Source organism: Lutra lutra, chromosome 13 (genome assembly GCF_902655055.1).
Source record: "Lutra lutra chromosome 13, mLutLut1.2, whole genome shotgun sequence".
Lineage (NCBI taxonomy): Eukaryota > Metazoa > Chordata > Mammalia > Carnivora > Mustelidae > Lutra > Lutra lutra.
The window spans coordinates 1,610,968-1,636,143 of NC_062290.1; the positions used below are offsets into that span (position 1 = coordinate 1,610,968).

A 25,176-nucleotide genomic window follows, 5' to 3' on the forward strand; every position below is an offset into this window, starting at 1 on the left:
GTCCAAGCTTTGCCCTTCCTGCAAAGCGACGAGTCAACCCATCCCGTTTCCTCTCCTCGGAAGAAGATAGGAGACTCCCAGGTCAGAGGCGAAGGACAGTGTGCGACCCCAGCAGACAGCAGCCAGAGGATCGGTGTTTCCATGCTGGCTCCCCGAGCCCCCGCTGGGATTCCTGGTTCCCCCAATCCCGAGGGTCAGGTGGTATCTGCCCACGGGTGGTGGGCCGGGAGTGGGGGGTGTTCACTGCAGAAGCAGCAGCTCACGCTTAGGGAACTTGCCTTTTCCGTACACGCGCCTGCCTTCCGTCCCGCAGGGAGGACTTATCTTTATGGTCTGGAGCAGTCGGCATGCCCGGTGCGGGGTCCAGAGGGGCGCACCTTTCCTCTCGTCCACTAGTCTTTGCACAGAAGGTCTGCGGCAAAGGCCGGTCGGCTTCTCTCTCCCAATTCTTGCAGAACAGCCAGAAACCCCAGAGAACTGTCTCCCAAAGGACCATCGAGTAAATTACTTAGTTAAGGTTTTTCTTCCCGAATTAACTCTTCCCCCAGCTTTGCCCTTGACGGGCTGTTCTCTCTGCTAACAAGCCATGCGGCCCTGTGTGCAGCCACGGAGGGGTTGTGGCGTGGCTGTCCCTTCAGGGAGGACGAGGAGTGCAGTCAGCGCACAACCTCGAGCTGCAGCGTTCAGGCTGAGGCCGTGTTCTCCTCGGCCCTGAAGCAACGGCAGGAGACGACGGGGCCGTGGGGTCTGGCCTTTGTGCCCAACATGCGCAGCTCTCTGCGTCTGTCTTTGTGGGGTGCTTCCTGCCGGGCTGGTGAGGGGGCCTTCCCCAGACACCCCTGCAGCCTGGGGCTCCCCCCGCCCCATCTCCCTCTCCCCTTCATCTCACGGGCGTGACTCCCGAGGACTCTTTCGCACATACGACTCTGTCCCGAAGGACCTGGTGGACACACTTGATGGGACCAGCCTCTAACTTGCTCTTGGAAGAATTATCTGACAAACGCCAGGTTGAGCCCGGCTGATCCAGGCTTCCGCAAGACCCTCCACGGTTCAGGAAATCTGAGATTCTGTTGTAAGGCTCTGGAAGGTTCCCCATCCCGGGGACAGTTCAGTGCTTACCCCCCTTTTCCAGGAACCTGTTCACAACCCACCAGCCTCTCCTGGAAGCCAGAAATAGACTCTGCTCCAGGCCACAGCCTGAGACGGACTCCCTGAGTGTCTGTCGCTCTCGCTCGTCCTGGAGGCTCCGGATTGCATCTCTGACCGGCCCCTCCTTTCTCCCACTCTCTTCACGCTCGTCTGTCCATGAACATCTGTATGTTCTGCTCAACGGCAGACAACTTTATGGCTGTAGGACTCTTACTTGTCCCCAGGAGCCAGAGCAATGCCTGGGACATAGTAAGCATTAAATAAAAATTGACGCAATGAATAACTCATGGCAGATACTCCAAATTGTTAATTCGCTCCCCCCTGAGCCTACTAACAATCCCACCCAATTTGGCTCCTGATATTTGTTAATTCCTTGTGCTCACGCCTCTGTCAGACACACGTGGAGCACTGTTACTATCATGTCAAGAGTGATCGAAGTCGCTCTGCGCCGACAGTGAGTGTATCCGCTGTCAGTCCTGCGAGGGAAGAGAAGAGCAGTGACCCGGGTGCCGTCAGTGTCACTCAGGGCCCGGGGGCGTCACACAGCAGCAGCCATGGGCTCCAGGAAGCAATGATCAGCATCTCTCTAGGAGTCATTCCAGCTCCAGCTGTGCTAAGAAATGCACTTCCTCTGTGTCACCTCTGGGAAAACCCACAAAGATGCGAGGGACATCCGTAGCCCAAGGGACATCCCCAGCAAGGGAAACAGTTGGGACCGTTGAAACTCCAAACTCATTGTTGAGACACTCGAGCGTTCTCTGATGGGCCCGATGGCCGTTTCTGGAAACACAGGGCTCCTGCCCGTCGCCGCCTCGCCCGCCCTGCAGTGGCCCCGCCGATTTCAGCGCGTTCCGCTGTTTCTGCAAGCCAGCGCCTTCTTAAGCCCATCGTGTTCCTGGACAGCCCAAGTGTGAGATGGTTTTCAAACCTCTGGGGCTGACAAACCAGTCCAGGCCGTCCGTGCTGGTTCACCGCACGCCCAGTTCCTACGCCGCGACCTGACTTCCGGTGCGGCAGCTGGAAGGACGGTTCAGACCTGCGGGCGTGAAGAGGCCCCTGGCCCCTCTTTCTCGCCCTGACCATGACCAACCAGCATGGGGCCTGAGATTCCGGTGACGGTCTGCGAAAATCAGGGATAAGGCATGACTTGGCATTGGGCCCCGTAAAATGATGTTGCAAGTACTGGGTAAGCTTGCTCGACGGAACCCTCTGCTTGAACCGCCGTGACTCACTCCGCTCGCTGCTCTTGTGGCCTCGGACGACAGCCCTCACTTACCTTTGCCGTGTCTCTGAAATAACATCGTCCCGCTGGTCTTCAGTGCTGTCTTACAAACTCCCCGATGGCCATCTGTGGTTCCTTAATTCTGTCTTTCCCGGCTGCGACCACGGCGAACGCTGTAGGGACCGGCACTTTATTTTTCCCTCTGAGTTAATAGTAACAGTTTTAAATAAAAATGTGATTATACTGTGTGAATTCTTTGTTATTCTGCCTTTCTCCCTCAATATTTTATCGTGAGAACTCTCGCTTTGCTTCTAGAGATCTTCAACATATAAGTTGTATTTGTTGTAAAGTATTTATTCCGGGATTATACCCTTAGCTGTAATTTATTTGTCCAGCTCCCGTTTTCTGACATTTAATGCTGTTGTTAAAATTATACTACTATCAGTAATGCTCCTGTGAATCTCATTGGGTATAAATCTTTGAGTATTTGTCAGGACCATCGAGGCTTGAGCCGATAATAAACAACCGCGAATCTCAGTGGCTTAACCCAACAAAGGGCCATCTCCGGTCACTTCCAAGTCCAGCCACGGGAGTTCGGCCCCACATAGCCATGCTGTGGTGCAGGCTACGGATCCAACTCCTCCAAGGTTTTCTTTGGGGGAGCCCAGAGTGTGCGGGGAGCTCGCATGCCTGTCTGGGCTTGGCCGGGATGTGAAGAGCATCATTTCTGCTCATAGGCCCTGAGCCTGAGCCAGTCCCAGGGCCTGTCGAGGCAGGAGCCCAGCCCACCTGCTGCAAGTGGGCAGTGGTCATGTCCCCCCACAGAGGGAGAAGAAAAACAGCCAGAAGACATAAATCTGCAACACTAGGAATGAAAGAAGGCGGGTCATTACAGATAGAGATGAAAATAAGAGCACACTAGGAAAGACAAACAAGACGAAACAAACACCAGAGAGGAAAATTATCCCTGAAAGTGCAATTCAGCAAAATTCAAAAGCAAAGAGAATGTGAGTAGACCTTTAACCATCAAGAAATGTGGCCAGTGGTTTGGAAGTCTACTGCACCTCGTACTCTGCCCAAGATGCCAGGACCAGGCGGCTTGATAGGAGGATTCTGCCCAACGGTCAAGGAGCAGGTATCCCAGTGTTGCACAGAATGTTCCAGAGAATAGGAGGCGCTGATCTCTGACATGTTCTGGGCGAGTTTATTTATTTCTACCAAAGCAGACAAGGACAACATGGGAAGGAGACCCGTTGTCCTCATAGATGCGGGCATGAAACTCCTGATGGAGATCACCCGATGGAGTTCAGCGATATGTAAGAACAAATTGATCCTGACGAATCTGGCCTTTTTAAGGAATGTAGGATTACATCTGAAAAACTATTTGCATAATTCACCACAGTAACAGTTTAAAATTCTACATACATTCACAGCACACAATCATAGGAAATTGGGAATCGAAAGAAATCTCTTAACTTCATAGACAAAACAACCACTACAAAATACGTACAGCAAACAGGTTCCACTGGGGAAACCTCAGCATGAGTGTGTTTGAAGTCTGAGGCAAGCTGAGAATGCCGGTCGTCACTCTTTATCCAATGTTTTACTTGAGCTACTTATTATCATAAGATATTGGTGGAAAATGACAAATGCCAGCATTCCCATGAGTCAAGAAAGGCCGAAATTTCCTAGAGATGAGAAGACGGTGTGCATAGAAAAATCCAAGGGAATCTACAGATAAAAAATTTAAAAATCAGGGAGAGCGTTTAGCTGTTTTTCTGGACACAGGATGGGTGTGTAAAATCAATGTTTCATTCACAACAACAGACAACCTACAATGCAATTTAAGAAATAGGCCATTTATAGCAGCCCCCAAAATATGTAGTAACTATGCAGAAATCTAACAAAAGTTGTTAAAGGTCTTTATGGAGGACACTTCAAGGTGTCACTGAAGTACGTAAAAGAAATAGACTAATGTAAGATCTCAATGGATGGGAAAACTCAACAGCACAAAGATGTCCATTTTCCCAAATTAACCCAAGAATTTTTTTTAAAGATTTTATTTATTTATTTGACAGAGCTCACAAGTAGGCAGAGAAGCAGGCAGAGAGAAAGGGGGAAGCAGACTCCCCGCTGAGCAAAGAGCCCGATGCGGGGCTCGATCCCAGAACCTGAGATCATGACCTGAGCCGAAGGCAGAAGCTTAACCCACTAAGCCACCCAGGTGCCCCTAACCAAAGACTTATTGATGTCCAACAAATATTTTGGAGAAATTTAACAAGCTGATCAAAAACTCACCTGGAAGAAGAAGTAGCATAAAATGAGCAAAATTAATAAAGGTGGGAGAATTTGCTTTTTTATAAGGCTATAATAATAAACAAATAGATCAGAGGAAACAGAGGGAGCTTGGAAGCAGAGCCCTGCTTCTGAGTGGGATTTAGATATGAGGGAGGTGGCTGTGTAGATCAGCAACATGATAAAGATTCAATCAATGCAGCGGGCACAAGTGTCAGAAGACAGAAAATTAAATCTCCATCTCACACCACAGTCAGACATAACTCCAGGTTGATTAAAGACCTAAAGGTGAAAAGCGAAGTTACAACAAATTTTTGATGGTATACACAGGAGATATTTATGATCTTAAAATTGTCATGGATTTCTCAAAAGACAAAAGGCAAAACCATAAAACAGAACCTCAATCCCTTCTACTTTAATGTAGAAGACAGTGTGGAGGAGTGAACACCAATTTGCAGTCTAGGAGATTGTCTGTTTGCAAATATACAGCAGACAAGGATCAGTATGCAGTATATATAAAGAAGTCTTTCAGTTTCTGAGACTAAGCAAACAATCAATGGAATAATGGAATAATGGACAAAAGATACAGACAGGCAACCCACATGTGACATATCCTTGAAGACCAACAAACATGAAAATATGCACAGTCTCACTAGTAATCAGAAGCTAAAAGTCATAGCAGCAAGCAGATCGGCAGAGTAACAGTCGGCAGGACTCTTGGAAGGTGGATGTGGGGGCTGGGAACTCTGACTTTGATGGCAGGAGTACAAGGAGCTGACTTTGGTGAAAGGCAGCATGGTGGCATCTAGAAGATATGCATCCCTTATGGTCTGGCAGTTCTGCTGCTGGTGACTCCTCAGAGAAGCTCATATAGATGCCCAAGGAGTCATGGGTGGCAGTGCGACTCCTGATAGTAAACACGTCAGTGGTTTTAATGTACATACCCAGAGGAATGGATCAATAAACTTTGGTAAAAACCATATAATGTAGATTGTGTGCTTTTCTATTTAGTAAAATGAATGAATTAACATCGATAAATCTCAAACACATAATAATGTTGACTAAAGCAAATGATTTACAGTAGGCTATTTACAACATGATAACATTTATAAATAATTTTATAAAGCCAGAACATGCTGTACATTGTTCGTGGATACACAATAAAGAGGACAAACATAAAAATATGTGTGGGACTTATAAGCTCCACAGTTAGGACAGCAGTTACTCTGGGGGAAAGAGTAGCAGTGATGTGACTGGGGAGCTGGCATTCAGGGGATTTAACTATGACGTAACATTTTATTTCTTATATAATAAAAGACCCACCTGTGATATGATAAAATATTGGGATCCTACAAGGTTAGGAAGGTGATCCTGGGTTTTTTGTTATTTTCTGTCATTTTCTGTATGCCTCAAGTATTTCAAAGTAATAATTTATAAAAAGAACCCCTTTTGAACATTTTTCAAATATAGTGTGAGATAAAGTCATCAGTAAAGAGAGAAATCTTTGTCACCCCTTATTATCATTGTAAAACAAAATCTAAGACCACAAACACTATCTTCAAAACTTCATCTCCCTCAAAATAAATATTCCCTTTGACTTTTTAAAAACATTTAAGAGTTTTCTTGAGCTATGATTAACGTACCACCAAATTTACCCTTCGGACGTGTATGAGTCGGTGGTTTTTAATATAGTCACAGAGTTGTGCACCATCACCTACCTTTAAAACACTCACCCCAAAAGGACAGGAGAGAGGGCATCTCGGGGCGAGGGCATTGTGATGCCTTGGGTACCATTCTAAGAAGGTCATTCGGGCTAACCCTTTGCCTGTTCTAGGGGGTCTCCCTACAAATCCCCCAGCAGGTGCCCATCAGGACTCGATCTTAATACCCCCTGGGAGAGGTAACCCATCACATCTTGTGAAAATCCATTTGGCCGTGGGTCTACTGCACCTGTGCAAAGTTCCTTCCTAGCACCGGACCGCGAGTCCCCTCCTGACCCACTCCCTCCCTGGCCTCCGTGGCTTCCCCTGGAGTTCGTTTCTCTGCAAAATTGTGCACAGCCAGTGTGTCCCAGGCGGGTGAGGAATGCCCTTGGCGTTCAGGAACCGGCGGGTTATCACTGCTTCAGTGTAGAGACGGGAGCCCGTGGCTCGGAGAGGTATGGCTGTAGCCAGGATGAGGTGTCACGGCACCGACACAGACTTGCATGGTCCTGGGGCCAGTTTGTCACGCCAGGTGCCCCCCCTGCTGGAAAGGGTGAGAGGGGAAGAGGGGCTGGCGGTTAGAGGTGGCGTGGAGAGACTCCGGCACAGCGACTCTGGAAATGCCAGCAGGGCAACACATGCACTTGCTTCCTCCCGAAGCGGGAACAGAAGGCAGGCGGACTTGTGCCGCGGGGCGGACCCCGGGCACTGCCAGAAACCCGCCGCCACCCCGTCTCCTAACAGCCCGCCGGGCAGAGGGACGCGCTTGGGCTGAGTCCGAGCGTCTGGTTTGTGACGAGCTGCTGGTGCTCTCTGGCGGCAGGACGACGTGCTCCGCTCGGTCAGTTAACAATCGCTGGTACAGCACAAGGGATTTGGGGCAAGTTTTTAAAGAGACTCGAAACTGAAATTGAAGTCTGGTGGGAGAAAAAGAAATGAAGACCGGTGTGGCATTTCCTTCCCGGGAGCCGTTCCACTTGGACTTGGAAACGAAGGAAACCGACTCGGTTTGTTTCTTCCGAAGCCTCCCTCCGGTCCGCGGGGTGCGGGGACAGTGAGCGCCGTGTCCGGGCGGGCGGCGCACGGGATGCGCCTGTGGCTGGCGCTGGGCACAAACCCTCGCGTGGGGTGGGGGCGGTGATGGGCCTCTGGAGGGCTGACAGTGGCGGTGAGGACCAAGGTGTCGGGTGCGGGACAGGGCCCGTCCCAAGGAGCCCCCACAGACAGGCGACCTTCCACGCTCCCGCCCGGCGACGCGCAGCAGCTCACTGAGACTCCAGGTTTGTTGCTCATGCGGGGGTGAGTGAGGCCTTTTATAATATTGCCCTTTGAGGCGGCATCTGGGTGCGGCGGAACAGACACTCAGACACTCCCTCCTCCTGACTCGGGCTGTCCTCGTGCCCGGTGGGCCCCACACTCCTCTCACACTGAAGGTCGCCTCCGCTTTGTGACTGCACGGAGTACTTACAGGTAGCAGAGGGAAAGATTCCCCTGGGGCGGAGACGTTTCCAACCAGGTTATGTGGGCGATTTTCATTAAAAAGAGAAACACATATGGAGCGTGTATTTCTAGGATGTTCCAAGCCACTGTGCTGAGTGGCGGGGGCTATCTGCAGCCTCCTAACGTTTAAAATCTGTTTGCGATTCCCTTCAGGACTCCGTCTGCCCGGAGGTCAGAGACCCGCCGTAAATGTGCTTGCGGACGGGGCTGCGCTTGGGGGCGCACTGCATGGGCAGTGGCTCGTCACTCTTCTTTGCTGTCTCCACGCACCTGCTTCTGCCTGTGCACTGACCCCCCCCGCCCCGGCTGTCACTCGGGTGGGTGGGCTGGATCCCGACCCGGCAGGGACCACGGGTCTGCGATGGGAACTGGAACGACGGTGTTCGTCCCATGACAGTGGGTGTTGCCGGAGGTGGCACCCGGAGTCCTGGCTGGGCCTGTCCGGGCAGCTCATGGGGAGCAGAGAGGTCACGAACCAGCGAGGAAGCTGTTCGCCCAGGAAAGCAAACGGGGAAGCCCAGGTGCCCCACACAGAAGACGGAGTGGCGGGAGTGTCCTCGGGGCAGGCTGGGGAAATCCCGATCCCACAGGCCCTTGGACACCCCTGAGACTGAGGCCCCAGCCCCACAGACTGCTCTCCTGCGTGACACGGGCCCCCTGGCCCATGTGGCCGATGCCCTGTGCCACATGTTCCTTTCCCCTGGAAAGGCCAGAGAGAGTTTTCTCAGGAGCACGGCCCTGAGAGTCACCCCAGGGCTCTGTGCTGGCAGGGGCAAGGACATCGTGGTCAGGGGAGAGTCTAATACTCGGCCCCAAGCTGCTGCTGTTTGTTTGTTTTCGTCCACAGAGTAAGGGAAGGGACACCAGCGCCGTGGGGGTGTTACAAGGACTAGAGGGGACGGCAGGTGGGACAGCAGCTGGCACCGTCGCTCCCCTCATGGGTTTGCTCACAAGTGCATTCAGGTGACTTGTGCAGAGCTGTGTTGGGGAGAGGAGATCAGGAGAAGGGGTGAGGGGGGGAGGCAGGAGGTGAGGGAAGGGAGCAGGGAGGCAGGAGGGCAACTCACACACAACACACACACACACCCCCTCACATGCGTTCCCGTGCTCACAGACATCACACACGCTCACACCGTCGCACACTAGCGTATACACACCCACGTGTGTTCACACCAGCATGAACACACGTCCACTGGGCCCTGGGTGAGGCTATCCTCGCCACACACCACCCTGCCACGACCTGACTGTCCGAGGTGGGTACGGACCTGGGGCCCCGGGTCTCCCACCTGATGGATGATACGGTGCCTCTAACACCCGTTTCCGCGGACTCGGGCCGGCCCAGTGGCAGCTGCCCCCCTGCTCCCGCGCTGCAGGGCCCTTGGAAGGCTCCAGCTGCCCTGGGCCACACAGCCCACGTCTTCTGAGCGGGAGAGGTACACCCCGGCTTCCTGCCCCACGTCACAGTGTGCGGGTCGTTTCTCGGCCGTGGGTTTGTCCTCAGGACCAGAGAGCCCCGGAACGCGCCGTGGGCAGCTCATGGGGTCCTGCCTGCCGACCGCCAGTCACTCCTTTGTTGGCAGTGACGGAGGCAGGGGTCCCCCCGGGAGTATCCGGGTCCCTGAACCTCCCACCTCAGCCACAAGGAGCCTCGTGCTAAGTTCCCACCAGCGCAGCGGGCAGGGGGGCATGGAGCAAGCGCTGGCGGGTCCCAGCACGATCACTTGCCCAGACCCCTCAACCCCAGGCCGGCCAGGTGTGTGCGTCTATGAATACGCAGTCACTCAGAGTCAAACGCTTCCTCTTTCTGACCAAAAACTGTCCCCGCAGGCTGGTGGGCAGAGCAAGAGAGCATCTCCTCCAGTCTCCTGTTCCACCAGGAAACCAGCCCACATTGGCAAATGCATCCCGTGTCCTGTGTCCCGCAGCCCATCGTGTGGACTGAGCCGGTGCCGGTGGCCCTCATCACACGTCCTCGTCCCGACCAAGCTCTCTGACCCCACCCCTGCGGCTGGGGCGTCCCGGGCCATCGCTGACCGCCGCCAGCCTCTGGCTCCAGACGGGCCCTCAGGTGTCTCTGACCGCCCCTGGCCCCTGGGCCTCCCTCTGCTCCGAGCCGACCCCCACAGGTGCCCCCACCAGCCTCACGGGCCAGACCCCTAACCTCCACCCTCATCTCACCTGCGGCCGGTTCCGTGGCCAGAAATGGCCCCTACTGAGCGCAGGCTCAGGCAAGAGGGAGGCTGGTGCTCTCTCTCTCTCTCTCTCTGACAGGTCAGCTAATTTATTTATGTTTTTAACTTTTAAGTCTGGAAGCTGTCTGAGGCTTGAAGAAAACTTGTGAGGTCGTGTGGGGACACTGTCAGCGTCTCTGCCGCCCTCACCGGAGCGCGGGAGGGCAACCAGCCCAGTCGAGAACGGACTTTGGTAAAACAGTGTCAACCGACCCCAATTCCAGCCCTGACCCTGGGGTGCCCTGGCCTCTCCGGGGGCCCCCGTCGGGTACCACAGTCACCCCTTTGGACGCCTCCACATGCTGTGTCCTGTCCCTTGGGGGTGCGGTTTCCCCAGTGCTCTCCCTGCTCAGCCCGGCCCGTGGGGCGCGGAGGACGCGCTTTACTGGCCGCTGCTTTTGGTCCCGGCTCTGGGGCCACTCAGCACGGCGCTGCGGCAGTCTGGAGTGACCGTGCGCTGTTCTGCGTTCGTTTCCGTTTTTTCAGTGTTGCACTATTAACATTATTTGTTTGTTAATATTTTGTTAACATTATTTAACATTATTTGTCTGATGACTGTGGTTTTGCTGTTACATTTTGTTCCTGAGGCGATGGCCTCCCTTGCCTGCCCTCCACCTGCCACTGGGCCAGCCCAGTACCTGAAAACAGGAGTCCGAGGTGCGGGCCTCGGGGTCACCGGTACGTGCCCCCCTCAGGCGGCCAGCTTTGTGGCAGGGGGTGGTGTGCAGCTGGGGTGGTCTCCCTAGGGCCCGGAGTGTGTCAGTGTGTGTGTAGGTGTGAATATATGTGGGTGCATGTAAGTGTGTGAGTGTGCAACTTGGGAGCGTGTGTGTGAGCACACGTGTGAGGTGTGCGTGTGTGTGAGCACGTGAGCACGAACCTGGGAGCGTGTGTGTGCAGGTACACATATGTGTACAACGGTGTGAGTGTCCGTGTGAGTGTGTGTGTCAGCAACGACCGCCCCACGGGGACAGGCACAGGACCGCTCTGTGCCGGGAAGGACCCTTCCGTCTGGGCCTGCAGGGTGCCAGTCCTGCAGCTCTCCGTGTCCCTGCAGGGTTAGTGTGGAGAAGTGGGGGAACCAGAGGCCTGTGGGGAGGCCTGAGCAGGAGAGTGAGGCACCTGCAGGCAGACACGGCCAGGGAAGTGGGGAGCTGCTCTGGCTCTGGCGCCGCCCGGGCTCCTGCGGCGTCCCTGAGCGCACTGGCTCGCTGGCTCCGCGGTCAGCCTCCCCCTGCAGGGACCCGGGAGAGCAGCCTCACGCGCACTCCCGAGGGCACCCGCTGCTTCCCTAAAGGAGTCACCCAGCCGGCTGCGACCCTCCAGGAAAGACAGCTTCAGCCACGCTCTGGAGACTGCAGATGTGTGTCCGCTGCCCTGCGCGTAGGTGTATGCCCTGGGGACACAGACACACACCTTCTTTCCCTCGGGGCTCTCGTTTGCGCATGGATCTGACAACGTTCTCTCAAGGAACCCCTGTCCAGCTTCGGTCGGGCTGTGTCCCTATCACTCAGCTGGCTCTGCCGCCTGGAGGGGTGTGGCCGGAGTCGTGTGGGGTTGCGTCCCCTCGTGACCGATGACCCCCGGGGCAGCTGCCAGGCCGGCACGAAGGGCAGCCTCGAGCGGGAAGGAGCGGACACGGGGTCTTGTCCGCAGCCACGCCCTGGGCCCCCTGCCCCGTGCGGTCCCCTCTGCTGGGAGTCCCCGAGGCCTCACGGGACGGGCTGCTACCAGCACCCATCTGCGAGTCCATTCTGACGTCCTGCCGTGGGCCACTGTCCCGCCCCGTCTCCCGTCACTCGGCCTCCTTCGCACTTTCGCCTGTTTATTAACCCCCCCCCCGGCCGCCTGGAGGATTTTGTGCCATTTTGTCCAAAATTTGTTTCCTTGTTAGCCTTTTGGTCCTAAGGCCCTCACAGTACTGCCGTGTGCGTGCTTCTCCAGCTCTCCCTACAGCGGTGCCTCTCTGGCCCTGTCCTTTCCTGCCATGGACCGAGCGCTGGGGACAGACGTGGCTTCTGAATCGTGCGCAGGGATGGGCTGCGAGTGACCGCAGCCTGGCCGGCCACAGGGCCATGTGCGATCCTCGGTGCGGTCTCTTGTACAGAGGAGGCTCCGTGGCGACAGAGTGTCCTGAAGCCCCCAGGATGGGTTCCATCCTCGCAGCGAGAGGGAGCCCCCGGAGGAGAGCGTGTGCGACGTCCAATGACTGCCCCCAAGTGTCCTTCTGTGGAAGAAGACCGCACAGCACGCTGGCAGGGGCTCTGGGCTAGACCTCGAGGCTCCTGCCTCCGGGCAGGTGCTGGGACACAGGAGCTCGGGGAGCTGTGCCTTTCTGGAGCAGAGCGCCCTGCTACCGCATCTGGGGCACGGCCAGTGGGCATCCCCTCCGTGGGACCAGCAGCGTCGCACCGGCCCGCGTGGGTCCCCGCTGGGTGTCACCCAGGGTCTGAGCTGCAGGCATACAGGTCAGTGTGCCTCTGGGGACCCATGGCTGCCCTTATTGATGCCCAGGTCACCTGTCTGTCCACGGTGCGGCTCTGTGGACAATAAAGAAGCCCCTTCCCTGGGGACTTGCTCCCTGCAGTGGACCTGCTGTCTGGCCACCGCACCCTTCCTCCCCCGTCCCCAGCACTCTCTGTCCTTGGACACTCTCTTCCACACTGGAAGGTCTTCTTAAACTCTAGGGAACCTGTGTCTGTTCACGCGAGGGAGAGCGAACAAGAAGCAGTCCGTCTCGGGGCCGCGCTGTGCGGAGCCGTAGCACGGATGCCGGTGTGCGTGCTCCCGGGTGGGAAGCCTCCCCCGTCTTCCCCACCAGACATGAGCGCCCCAGCAGGGACAAGCCTGACCACCCTGCTTGTTCGAGCAGTCTGGGGAAGTGGGAGCACAGCCACAATGGTGGGTGGGGTGGGGAGGGTCTGCATCTGTCCGGGGAGTGGGGACGTGGTGACAGGTGACCAGCGCCCCTGGGCAGCCAGTTCCCAAACTTCCCGTCTTGTGGGACACTTGGGCAGGATTTTCTGCACGTTTGTGGCTTGTGGCTTTGTCTGCCCTGCTGGTCACCGACTCCTTTCCACTTGCCTTATTTATCCTTTAAGCAGCTTCATTGAAGTAGTTGACACACAAGGTGCCCATTTTGGAAGGGTGCAGTCTGATGGGTTTGGCTCGGCACACACTCGTAAATCCGTCACCGCCATCCAGATCGGGGATGGATGAGTCACCCTGGAAGCTTCCTCCTGCCCGCTGCGAGTCCCTCCCTCCTCTCCCCTCGTCTCCTCTACCCCCCACCCCACCCCCATCCCTGGCAATCCCCAAGAGAGAGCTGCTTTCTGTTTCTCCGCATGAGCTTACGTTTCCTAGGGTAGGTGGGTCATACCTACAGCACATACACTTTCTCGAGTGGCCCCTTCCCTCAGTGTAATTGTTCCGAAGACGGTTTTTGTTATGGTCCATAATGCATGGTTTCCTGTTGCCAAACGCCGTTCTGTTCTATGGGTATATCCGCATTTGTCCCCTTAGCTGTTCATGGATGTTTGGGCTGCTTCCACTTTCTAGCTCTTTCCAGTAAAGCTGCTGTGGTCATCAGCATTTGTCTTTCTATGGGCCGATGGCTCTTTTGTCCTGTGAGACGCTTCAGAACGGAATGGGGGGGTGTTACTCGATGTCTGTGTGTGTAGGTCATCTGCCTAATTGGTAAGAAACTGCCAAAGCGACATCCAAAAAGATGGTATCATTGTACATTTGCAGCAGCAAGGCAGGAAGCGTCCTGTCGCCCCATCCGTGACTGTATTTGACGTGGTCTTCTACATGTCATCCGCCCTGCTGGTGGGTGTGCTGTGGCATCTCGCTGTATTTTTACTTTTCATTTTCTTAACATCTGCTGATGTGGAGGATTTCTTCTACTTATTTGCCATTCATTTATCTTCTTTAGTGAAGTATCTGTTCAAATATTTTACATTTTTTTTTGGTGATTAATTTATAATTAATATTTTTGTGTGTTCTTTATATATTATGTGTACTAGTCTACTTTCTTTCTAACATTAAAGAATACTTCAAATATGAAGATAATCACAGATATAAATATAAATAATAATACCAAAATCTTATAAGCCTGTCCCCCATATTTAACACATAGTAACACATTCTATGTTTGCTTATGATTTTATTTTTTTAAATAAAATGTTATAGATACGATACAGTGGGAGCTGGGCACTTGGGTGGCTCAGTTGGTTAAGCAACTGCCTTCAGCTCGGGTCATGATCCTGGAGTCCTGGGATCGAGTCCCTTATCAGACACCCAGATCCACGGGGGTCTGCTTCTCCCGCTGACCTTCTCCTCGCTCAAGCTCTCTCACTCTCTCTCTCTCTCTCTCTCAAATAAATAAGTAAAATCTTAAAAAAAAAAAAAAAGATACAGTGGGAGCCCTCATCTTATACCTCCCTGATTCTCTCCTCTTCCTCCTAAAAAGTAAACATTAATCTGAACATGATGGTGTATCGCTTCTCCGCCTTTTGGCTGAGACCAAGTGCAATCTGAACGATGTGTATCCACGCTTTTGTGCTTTTACGGCACACACACAGAGACAGTTAACGCATTATATTCCCTAAGCTGTTGCCTGTTTCTTGGACTGCAGAGCGATGCAGTCATACTGTGTATGTTCTGTATGATGTCTGGGGCTCCCATCGTGTTGCTGAGATTCATTCATGTTGACACATGCAACAGCGGATCATTTCACCCTCGTAGAATTGTACTGTATGATGACACCAGGTTTTATTGTCCATAGTATTATTGATGGATGTTTGGGTTCGGTTCTTTCTTTCTTTCTTTCTTTTTTTCCAATTTTCAGCACTTCTGCTGTATACATTCTTGTATATGTCTTCTGGAGCAGGTTCGCAAACGTTGCCCTGGGAACAGCCAGGAAGGGACATGGGGCAAGCCTCACTCAGTGACACCAAACTTTGTCTTGCTGGTTATGCAAACTTGCAACTCCACGGGCAGAGTTACCAAGAGTTACCACTGATTCATATTCTCTTTAACACTTGGTGGTACTGGACTTTATATTTTTTGCCAATTGGGCAGGTATGGAATGATATCTAAACACCTTTTTGATAATATGCCCAACTTAGATCCTTCCTCTCCTCTGCCCTCTGGATCCCGTTGCTGCCGTCTTTTGTAGATGGCTGTTCTTTTGTAAATGATCTGTTCTGTTCTTCATGATGTTTTAAAGTGTTCTTTTTTCCTCCTGGAGTTCTATGGTGTCACTATGATACATCTACATGTGTGGGAACATTTTTTTTTTTTCAAATTTATCCGGAAGTTCATTGAGCTTTCTGAATCTGAGCGTTGGTGTCTTAGCAATTTTGGAAAATTCTCAGCAACCACCTCTCAAAAACATTTAAGATGTTTCATCCTTCATTATTTCTTTTTCTAACTCCAATGAAGCCTATATTAGACCTTACACACACTTCCATATCTCTTACTACCTTCTGTTTCTCCTGTTTCTCTATCTTTCTGGATTGTATTCTGGATGATTTCCTGATTTCTGTTTCCTGCTCCTCTCCTAGTTCTCTCTCCAGCTGAGTGTCATCTGATGATCATTTGTCCACTGTGTTTTCATTTGAATGAAGTGTTTTTCATTTCTAGAAATTCTTTTTCATTTTTTTTAAAAAGCTGTGAGATGTTACTTGTAGTGTCCTATCTCCGGATCATATTTTCAGGCTTCTTTTAAAAAATTACTTAATAACATAGTTATCTTAGATTAAATTTACATACATTTCAAAACCTGTGGGATCCAGGAATCTGGTATGTGGTTTTCTGTTTTTTTTTATATTCCAGGTGATTCTGATGTAATTGTTCCTTAGAACACCTCAGAAAACATGTCCAGGACTTAAGAAATGCAAAATGTCCACTTCACAGCACAATCACTAGCAATAGGTATTCCCATTTTTTTCCACAACTTTTAAAAAGATTTTACTTACTCATTTGTCAGAGAGAGAGAGCACAAGCAGGGGAGTAGCAGGCAGAGGAAGAAGCAGGCTCCCCACTGAGCCAGTAGCCAGATGCAAGGATCCCAGGACCCTGGGATCATGAACCTGAGCAGAAGGCAGACGCTTAACTTACTGAGCCATTTAGGCATCCCTTCTTTTTTCACAATTTAATAGAAAAAAAAATCATACATTGAGTCAAGTGAAGAATGCAAGTAAGCTTTTCACATTAGGAAAAATGCTAGAATTTTCTAAATTCTCTTATTCTTCCTTTGCTGGCAAAATTTGTATTCCATAGTTCTTTTTATCTCTAAGAATACTGCGTGTGAATTCCTATGTTGTATCTTATTAAACTTTGGTCAGAAAGTTAGATTTTGTGGCTGGCAGGCTCAAAATACCAGGGCTTTCTTCTGAATCACAGAAAGAAACGCTCAGAGGGGTGCCTGGGTGGCCAGGCAGTTAAGCACCCACTCTTGGTTTTGGCAGAGGCTGTGAAATACAGCCCTATGTTGAGCCCCATGTCCAGCCCCCTCCCCCTCTGCTCCTCCCCCGCTCTCTGTCTTTCTCTCTCTCCTTCTAAGATAAATAAATATTTAAAAAAAAAAAAAAAGGAAGCGAGAGAAAGAAAGAGACTCCCAGTCTTCCAACTTTATGGGGCTCTGGCATTATTTCTTTCAGAGTTTCAGGCCGAGATGATAATAGGACCTCTATAAAATTAAATGCCTTTTATTCCCTATAAACCTAGATACACCTAAAGACACATGGAAATCCACAGAACACTTAAAAGTCACCTCATGTTTCTGAAGTATTTTTTTGTGAAATTAAATCCAAAATTACCTTGGGCAAAATGTGAAAGTTAGTAACGTTAACATGGAAAGATCATCTACTCTAGCGGGTGTCCATTGCTTTTCTATTTGCTCTATACTCACTGACACATGTCCCCTTCACAGGAACTCTGTGAGGTAGGTGTTACTATTAATCTTAATTTACAGATGAGGGAACTGAGGCCCAGAGAGTTTAAGCACCTTGTCCAAGGTCACACAGGGAATAATAGAAAATCCAGGATTAGAAACAGGGCAGTGGAGTTCCAGCATCTGTGCTCTTAACCGCCCTGTGCTAACGCGCTCTTCAACCTTTTACCCTCTGTAGGCTGCTGTTGTCTAAGGTGTCGGTAATGGGATAGGAAAGATGCTACCTGCAGAATTATAGAACTAATTTACCAGGAAGTGTATCATGTTTTACCTTTTAATCCAAGGGGTTGTGGCTACATAATAGGCTAAAAACTAGCTTGAATCCCATGAAAGTGACTTAAAAAGACAGCAAACGCGGATCACAAATGGTGGCCGTTAGTAAAAAATGGCCGACTCTTGGCCACTGTATGTGGTTCAACTGAATACAAAATTTACATCCACACGATGCTCCCTGGTTTACCGGAGATGTTACACCATTCTTCTCTTTGCATCCTGCTGTCTTGCCAGGTGGGCAAGGATGTTGTGACGATCCTGGTTTACAGAGCATGGGGTGAAGGCCGTATTGAGGGACCTGCCCCAGAGGTTCGTAGCTGGGAGATGACAGCACTGATCTTTGACCCAGTTCCCTGGGGACCGAGTCTGCTGCTCTGTTCCTCTTGTCTCTGTGTTCCTGGTGCCCAGCCAGTGGCCGCTAATTGGGGCCAGTGTGCAGGGGGTTTAGACATTCCCTTTCCACGGATGTGTTCAGTTCATCGAACATGAGCTTTTCGAAAAGTAAGCAGCAGATATAAAAGGCAGGGCTCTCCCTACCACGGGAGCAACAGCAGCTCATCACATGACTATGTGCTTTTTCGAAGTAATTTATTGAGCTGAGTTTCACATGACATTAAATGAACCACTTGATCATGAACAGCAGCTTCTTTTTTTTTTTTTTTAAGATTTTATTTATTTATTTGACAGAGAGATAGTGAGAGAGAGCATGAGAGAGGAGAAGGTCAGAAGGAGAAGCAGACTCCCTGTGGAGCAGGAAGCCTGATGCGGGACTCGATCCCAGGACTCTGGGATCATGACCTGAGCCGAAGGCAGTTGCCTAACCAACTGAGCCACCGAGGCGCCCATGAACAGCAGCTTCTTGGTGGCATTTAGTACATTCACCATCTCGTGCAGTCCCCACCTCTGTCTGGTCCCAAAACATCTTCATCACCCCAAAGAAACTCTGTGCCCATTGGGCAGGCACCTCTGCTTCTCCTTTCCCCCAGCTCCCAGCAGCCGACAACCTGTGTCCTGTCTTTGTGGATATATCTCTTCAAATACGTCCTGTAGACGGAATCGTACCATCTGTGTGACCTTCCGCGACAGGCTTCTTCGGCTCAGCATACCGCTGCTGAGGCCCATCCAGTTAGCATGTTTGTAGCACGCATCAGACTTCATTCCATTTTACGGCTGAAAAATAGGCCATTGTGTGTATCTACCACAGTGTCTTCCTTCATTCATCCGTTGATGGACCTGTGGGCCGTTTCTACCTTTCAGCCTTTGTGAATAGTTCTGGAATAAAAATGCATGTACATGTACTCATTCGATGCCTGTTTTCAACGCTTTGCAAACATGCACATTGTAATAGAATGGAAGGGTCGTATGGTAACCTGTGTCCGACTTTTTTGAGAAAACCTAAACTGTTTAACAAAGTAGCTGCTCTGTCTTACGACTCCCCCGGCTGTGTTTGAGAGTTCTGCTTCTCCGCAGCCTTGCCGATAGCTGTCATTGTGCGTCTCCTTCAGGATGGCCAGCCGTCTGGCTGTGCAGTGGTTTTCCCATTATGGTTCTCACTTGCCTTTCCCTGGTGAGAGATGATGGCAGCGTCTTCTCATGTGCTTCTTGGTCATCAGCACATCTTCTTTGGAGAAATGTCTGTTCAGATCCTTTGCCCATTTTCCAATCTGGTTGTCTTTTTTTTTTTTTTTTCAGAGCTTTTATATTTGAGTTTATTCTTCATTTAACTTTTAAAACACTACTATAGTTGAATATTAAAACAAAAACAATAGCAAGTAGTGAGCTATGATTATAGTCCTTCACTCATTCACTACTGCACATAAAATGCCAGCAGTGTTATTCACTGGCCCCATTAAGAGGTCTGACACTGAACACCACCCCTGGGATGATGTTCATCATCCTCATATGCTTCCCCATTGTAATGGCGCCGTCTTTCCTGATTTGGATCAAAGTCCACCAGTTCTACCTGGTCCATTTCATCAGTCTCTTCTACTTCCAGCAAAGAGAGTTTATCAGGAGACAGAAAGCCATTCTCAGGAAAGTTTACCTTAAATTCGATGATGAGGCAACCCTTCTCATATGGCCTATGATAAACTGGCATGCCTTCATTTAGCACACACTTGATATCTCCATGCTTGACAATTTGACCTGGATGAGAGGTGATGACAATGGTTCGGTTGTCCAGAGTAGATATTGGCTTTTGGAAACCGCACAATGCTTCAACCAGCTGTATGTCCATACACATGAAAAGGTCTTCTCCTCGCCGAGTAAACACAGCATGGTCCTTCTGATCTAAAACAATGATACTATCTCCTGGTTCCAGTCCTGGTTCTTGGTCTCCTTCACCATGGAATGTTATCTTCTGGCCATCTTTCATGCCTTTGTCAATATGAACTTCTAGAATCTTCTTCTCTCGAACTATCTTCCTTCCATTGCAGCTTTTACATCTATCTTTAGGACTGATCCTTTCCCCATGGCCCTGGCACTCCATGCACACAGACTGAATTTGCTGAACCATTCCAGGTCCTATCTGATGAATTCTTATTTGCATTCCAGTACCTCGGCAATTGGGACAACACTCAACTGCTCCTTTCTTACCACCTCGGCCTTCACATTTATCACAAATCACATTCTTTTGCAGAGCTAGTTTTCTTGTTGCACCATTATATAAATCTTCTAAGGTTACTGAGAGCTGATGTGCAACATTTTTACCTCTCCTCTCTGCATTCTTCCTCCTCCTCCAAAAAACATATCAAAGATGTCCATGGGGGAGCCAAAACCACCACCAGCTCCACCTTCTTTAATTGCCTGTTCACCTCCTTTGTCATATAATTCCCTTTTCTTTGCAACAGAGAGTACTTCATAAGCTTGAGAAATCTGTTTAAACTTCTCTCCTTCATTTGGATTCTTATCAGGGTGGTACTTTAAGGCCAGTTTCCTGTAGGCCTTTTTCAGTTCTTCTTGGGTGGCATTGGGTTTGACCCCCAAAACATCATAGTAAGTGGTTTCTTTCACCATTTTCTACAGCCAGTGAGAGGGCTGAGGCCGATGTGGGGGAGCGGGAAGGAGCGCGTTGCTGGGCGCAGCTCGGGTAGCCGCCGCTCCTCCGCGTCTCACCGAGCGTTCTGGAAAGTCCAATCTGGTTGTCTTTTGATGGTGATATAGGAGTTCTTCATAAGTTCTAGATACAAGTCCCTTATCAGATACATGATTTGCAAGTATATTCTCCTGTCCTGTGGGTTGTGCTTGTCACATTCTTGATGGTGTCCTTTGAAGCACAAAAAGCTTTAAATTTTCACAAAACCTGATTTATGTATTTTTTCTTTTGTCATTTGCATTTTTGATGTTATGTATAAGAAAGTATTTTCTAACCCAAGGTTAGAAGATTTAGATTTTCTCCTATAGGTCTTTTCTTTTGATAGTCTCAGCTCTTACGTCTAGGTTTATGATCCATCTTGAGTTACTTTTCATATAGGGTGGGAGGGTCCAACTTCATTCTATTTTGATCATAAAAATTATGCATACTTAAAGTGTACAACAGGATGATTTGATATATGGCCAAAGAGGGAGACTGATTACTTACAGTCCAGATGATCAACATACTATCTTGTCACCTAGTTACCATGCACGATGATTTGTTTTGATTTTTATTTTCTTCCGGTAAGCGGTCAATGTTTGGAGGGCGAAGACCATTTCTGTTCGCTCAGCACTGTTTCCTCAACCTCTTGTGCTCTTTCCTGTGTACCTGCAGAATAAATGAGACCTTGTCCTAATCATTTCACCTTGAGAATCAGCCTATGTTCTACAAAACATATGATTCTATGTGAGCCTTTGGAAACGTATTCATAAAATTATATAATTTTTTCTCAGCTGGGATAGCTTACTAACATGATCATCTGTCCTTTAATAATTGATCTAAGATTGTATAACTCTTATCTAGCATTAGCTTGAGAGACTTCTCAAAAAAGCCCACGGTTTTTCTGGCACATGGTACCTATTGAATAATTCCATTTCATAGCTGAGCCAAGAATAATAATCATTTCTCATAGCGCAAGCCTTTGCAAACACCATAAATGGCTATACCTTCTGGTCACCTCAGAGATAGGTCATTTTTAAATTGGCAGTCTTGACAATAATGGTGATTATACAGAGAATGCAGCTTCCTTTGAAACACCCTGAAGCTTTCATATGGAAATCTTTTTTATCTTCCCCCGCCCTTGCGAAATAGGAAAGGGATGAGTAATTGTTTGTGTCAAATGACCATTTCCTTGGGCTTGGTGAATTGAGCTGTTCTTGTACATTTCAGCTATATAATTTTAGTTTTATAGTTTTACTGTGGCCCTGGCCATTGTGATGGGCTGCGTGAACCCTTTTAGAGTACAATTTCCGTTGCTCCAAAAGTGTGTTTTTATTTGTCTCCATGATGCCATTTAATAATACATTTTTCATGGGGAATAATATTGATTCAGAAATATAATTTGGGCATGAACTATCATTCTGTTCTTTAGGAGAGTTGGAGTGCTTTTCTTAAATTTATGTTTTCCCTACGTGTGAAGATTTCTACACCTGGGTTATCTCCCCGCCTTCAGAGAAGCTGATTATTCAGGCAAGAACGCTCCTGTGGTACTGGGCGCACCGGGCAGCACACCCCTTCAGCCGATGGAGAAGCAGTGCCCCCGCAGGACACATCTCAATTCATAAGGCGTCTGCCCTTTCCTTGTTATGCAGACAAATACAGCAGATCATAAGAAAAAGAAGAAAATTTCTCATCTACTTCATATTTTACCCACTATGAATTTAATACCGCAATCTGACTTTAGAGAGAACAAAAGAAGAGGAAAAACAATGGATCCATTCCATCTGTGAGTACAGCTACAGAAACCAAAATCCTATAAAATACTAGCAAATCACGTCCAGCAGTATATTAGAAAACACGTTTTGTTTGACCAAGTAGGACTTATGCCAGGAATGTGAGAATGAGTCAGCGTGTTTAACAAACTCATTACATAAACACTTTAAAGAACCGCGTAATTAGATCAACAGATTTAAAAATAACATCAGAGTAAATTCTAGCTATTTGTAACATAAGCCATAAATAAGATGGGACTAGGAATAAGCTGCTGAAACATAATGAAGGTAATTTATTAGAAATCTGCCGACGAAACTGTGAACTAGGAAGCTGCTGAAATGTGGACCATGACAGCAATGCCCTCTGCCGTCAGTATTAAACGACATTATTTGGGGAGTCTAGCTAATGTAATAAAATAAAAAGGAAAGAAGTCACACCAGTGTTCTAAGAAAAGGATCAACATTATCTTTATTGGTGAGCAATAGGGTTGGAGGCTTGGAAAATACAACAGGCCAAATTGGAAAAAAAAAAACACAAAAAAACTATTGAATTAAAAAGACAATTTTGTACATAAAATAAATATGTAAAAATCAATAGCTTTAAAACTAATTTCAATAAATAGAAATTAAATAGAAAGCTACCTGTTCTTGGTAAAAATGAGAGCTATAAAAAAAATAGGAATGATTTTAACGAAGACACGTCTAGAGCAGAAAGGAAGACGGTGACACAGTCTTACAGCAGAACGTGGACTTCCCAGCGGCAGGAAGCTGCGGCCTTCAGGACGGCCCCCTCCCAACCTCTCTTGGCTCTGCCCTCCTGTGCCAGCTTCCCCCCTGCAGAGGAGGAAAAGACAGGGCGTAGACCATATCCACAATAAAACTTAGTGACAAGGTGTCCCCAGAACGTGCAGGTGGGGTCCGACCACGGACTGCATCCAGGTCTGTGTGATACAGGCAACTGCGGGGGAGGCTGGGAGGGATGAGGGGAGATGTGGGGCCGGATAATCCGCAGCGGGTCCCAGCAGATGTGCACTGGCAGGCTCCCAGGCCGTCCAGAGCTGTGCCGCTGCCGGTTCACAGGTGAGGGAAGAACGGAGTGCCTTTGGAGTAGTGTGGGTGCGGGGGTTCTACGAGCTCCGTGAACTGCGCAGCCAGAGCTACCCTCCCAAGCAACGCTGCAGTACAAGAAGGCCCTTGCTGTGCCGCTGCTGGAATTCGTCCACAGATCTGCACGGGGGAAATTGGTCTGCACCTTTGTTTTCTCATAATGTCCTTATTTTGGCTTTGAAATTAAAGTCATTGAGTCTTCATAAAACCAGTTGGGGAACTTTTTGCCGTTTTCTGTCTCTGGAAGAGTTTGTGTGAGTTAACATGGGCCTTTCGCTGGGCTGGCACATTTGGGCCTTGACTTTTCTTGATGGGAAAGTTTTCAATTATAGTTTGGACTCCTGTACTATTTATAGGATCACCGGTGTTTACTGTTTCTTCTGGGGTCAACTTTGGTGGGGTGGTTTTCTGGAAATCTGTCTGCTTGTCTCTTAAAATTTTAAATAAAATTAAATTTTAAAAATAATATTTAAAAAAGTTGAGATTATTAAGATATTACAGTTCAGAGTATCTTATTCACAGTATCTGCCGTCAGGTCCCGTTAAGTTTCCAGGTGCACTTTATACATAACAAAAATATAAAGATATGAAAATTTTTAAATTCCTCCAAATTGTATTTACCTGATGGTGTGATCACCACCTCACAGTCTGGCCACCGTGTCCAGGTCGCGGCGCAGCCCCCGTCGCTCCGGACCCCTGTAACGCCTGTCTCCTCCTTGTCCTTCCTGCGACCTCCTAGGTGTCTGCAGAATCGGTTCTTCTGAAGAACGAGCTTCCAGCTGTCCGGAACCTTCGTGTCCAACGTGGTCTCCTATGGTTTGCTTTTCTGGTCTCTCCTTTTTACTTCCCCGCTCCAACTTTGTCCCCTCGTCGCTCTAGAGCTCTGGAGCTCTGGGATGTGTGCAGGGCCACTGACCCGCCGCCGTCCATCTTCTGCAGCACGTGCGCTCATGTTTTTTAAATTTCCACCTAAGCATGGCTCTCACCATATCCCGCAACTGTCCGTATTTTTATTATCATTCGGTTCACGATGATCATGAACCGCGATGTCTTCGCAGACCGCTGAGCGGCCGAGGATTTTATGTACCCAGTGGCGATCAGACCACGTGCCCGCCACGCTTCACCTCCCCTGAATCCCCGAGGCCTGCTCCGTGCTCCGGCATCCCATGGACTTGCGTCAGTGTCCCACGTATTCTAGAAAAGAGGCGTGTTCTTCGTCTGTCGATAGATCAGATCAGGTGTTTTGCTTGTTTCTTGAAACCGGGCTGAGTCGTACTGATTTCTTTGGTCAGGTCTGTTCTAGCAATAACTGAGAGGCACGTAACACTCTCTGACTGTCGGTCTCTTGTGTCTCTTCTTCTGCTTAATCCGTGCCGAGGCAGGGTTCTTCTGTGCATAAAAATTAAAGTGCTCCACTTTCCTGATGAGTTGACTTTTACCTTTTTCTAGAAACCGGGTCTGCCCTTGTGGTCTGCGTTGTCTGAGGCTACTACAGCTTCACCGCCCGTCTCTGCGTGACAGCCCTCTCCAGGGGCACCAGGTGGCTCCGGCAGTTGAGCAGCTGGCTCTGGGTTTCGGCTCAGGTCGTGGTCTCGGGGTCCTGAGATCGAGCCCCACATGGGGCTCCATGCTCAGTGGGGAGCCTGCTCAAGGGTTCTCTGCCTCTCCCTCTGCCCCGCCTCCTGCTCATGGTCTCTGCCAAGAAAGAAAGAAGGAAAGAAAGAAAGAAAGAACGAACTCTCTCCATCTCTTCACCTTCAACCCTTTAATTGGAACATTTAAGTCACTCACATTGGATTTAATTATTGAGATACCGTACTTAAATCCGTGTCTTCCCATCTGGGGCTCACTCCCACATCTGCTTTTCCCCACCCTCTTGAGGGTTGACTGTTCC

At 49.6% G+C, this 25,176-nt stretch overlaps 2 long non-coding RNA genes and 1 pseudogene across 2 annotated transcripts in view; 2 read left to right on the forward strand and 1 right to left on the reverse strand.

Annotated features, from left to right (window-relative positions):
• Positions 1–25,176, forward strand: part of LOC125083400 (uncharacterized) — a 144,252-nt gene that overhangs the window by 88,027 nt on the left and 31,049 nt on the right. The window lies entirely within an intron of this gene.
• LOC125083401 (uncharacterized) lies at positions 640–24,420 on the forward strand. The gene is made up of 3 exons (XR_007122265.1): positions 640–650; positions 2,330–2,335; positions 23,262–24,420. It is a non-coding gene; the product is annotated as an uncharacterized LOC125083401 (long non-coding RNA).
• On the reverse strand, positions 19,027–20,450 carry LOC125083398 (dnaJ homolog subfamily A member 1-like; annotated as a pseudogene).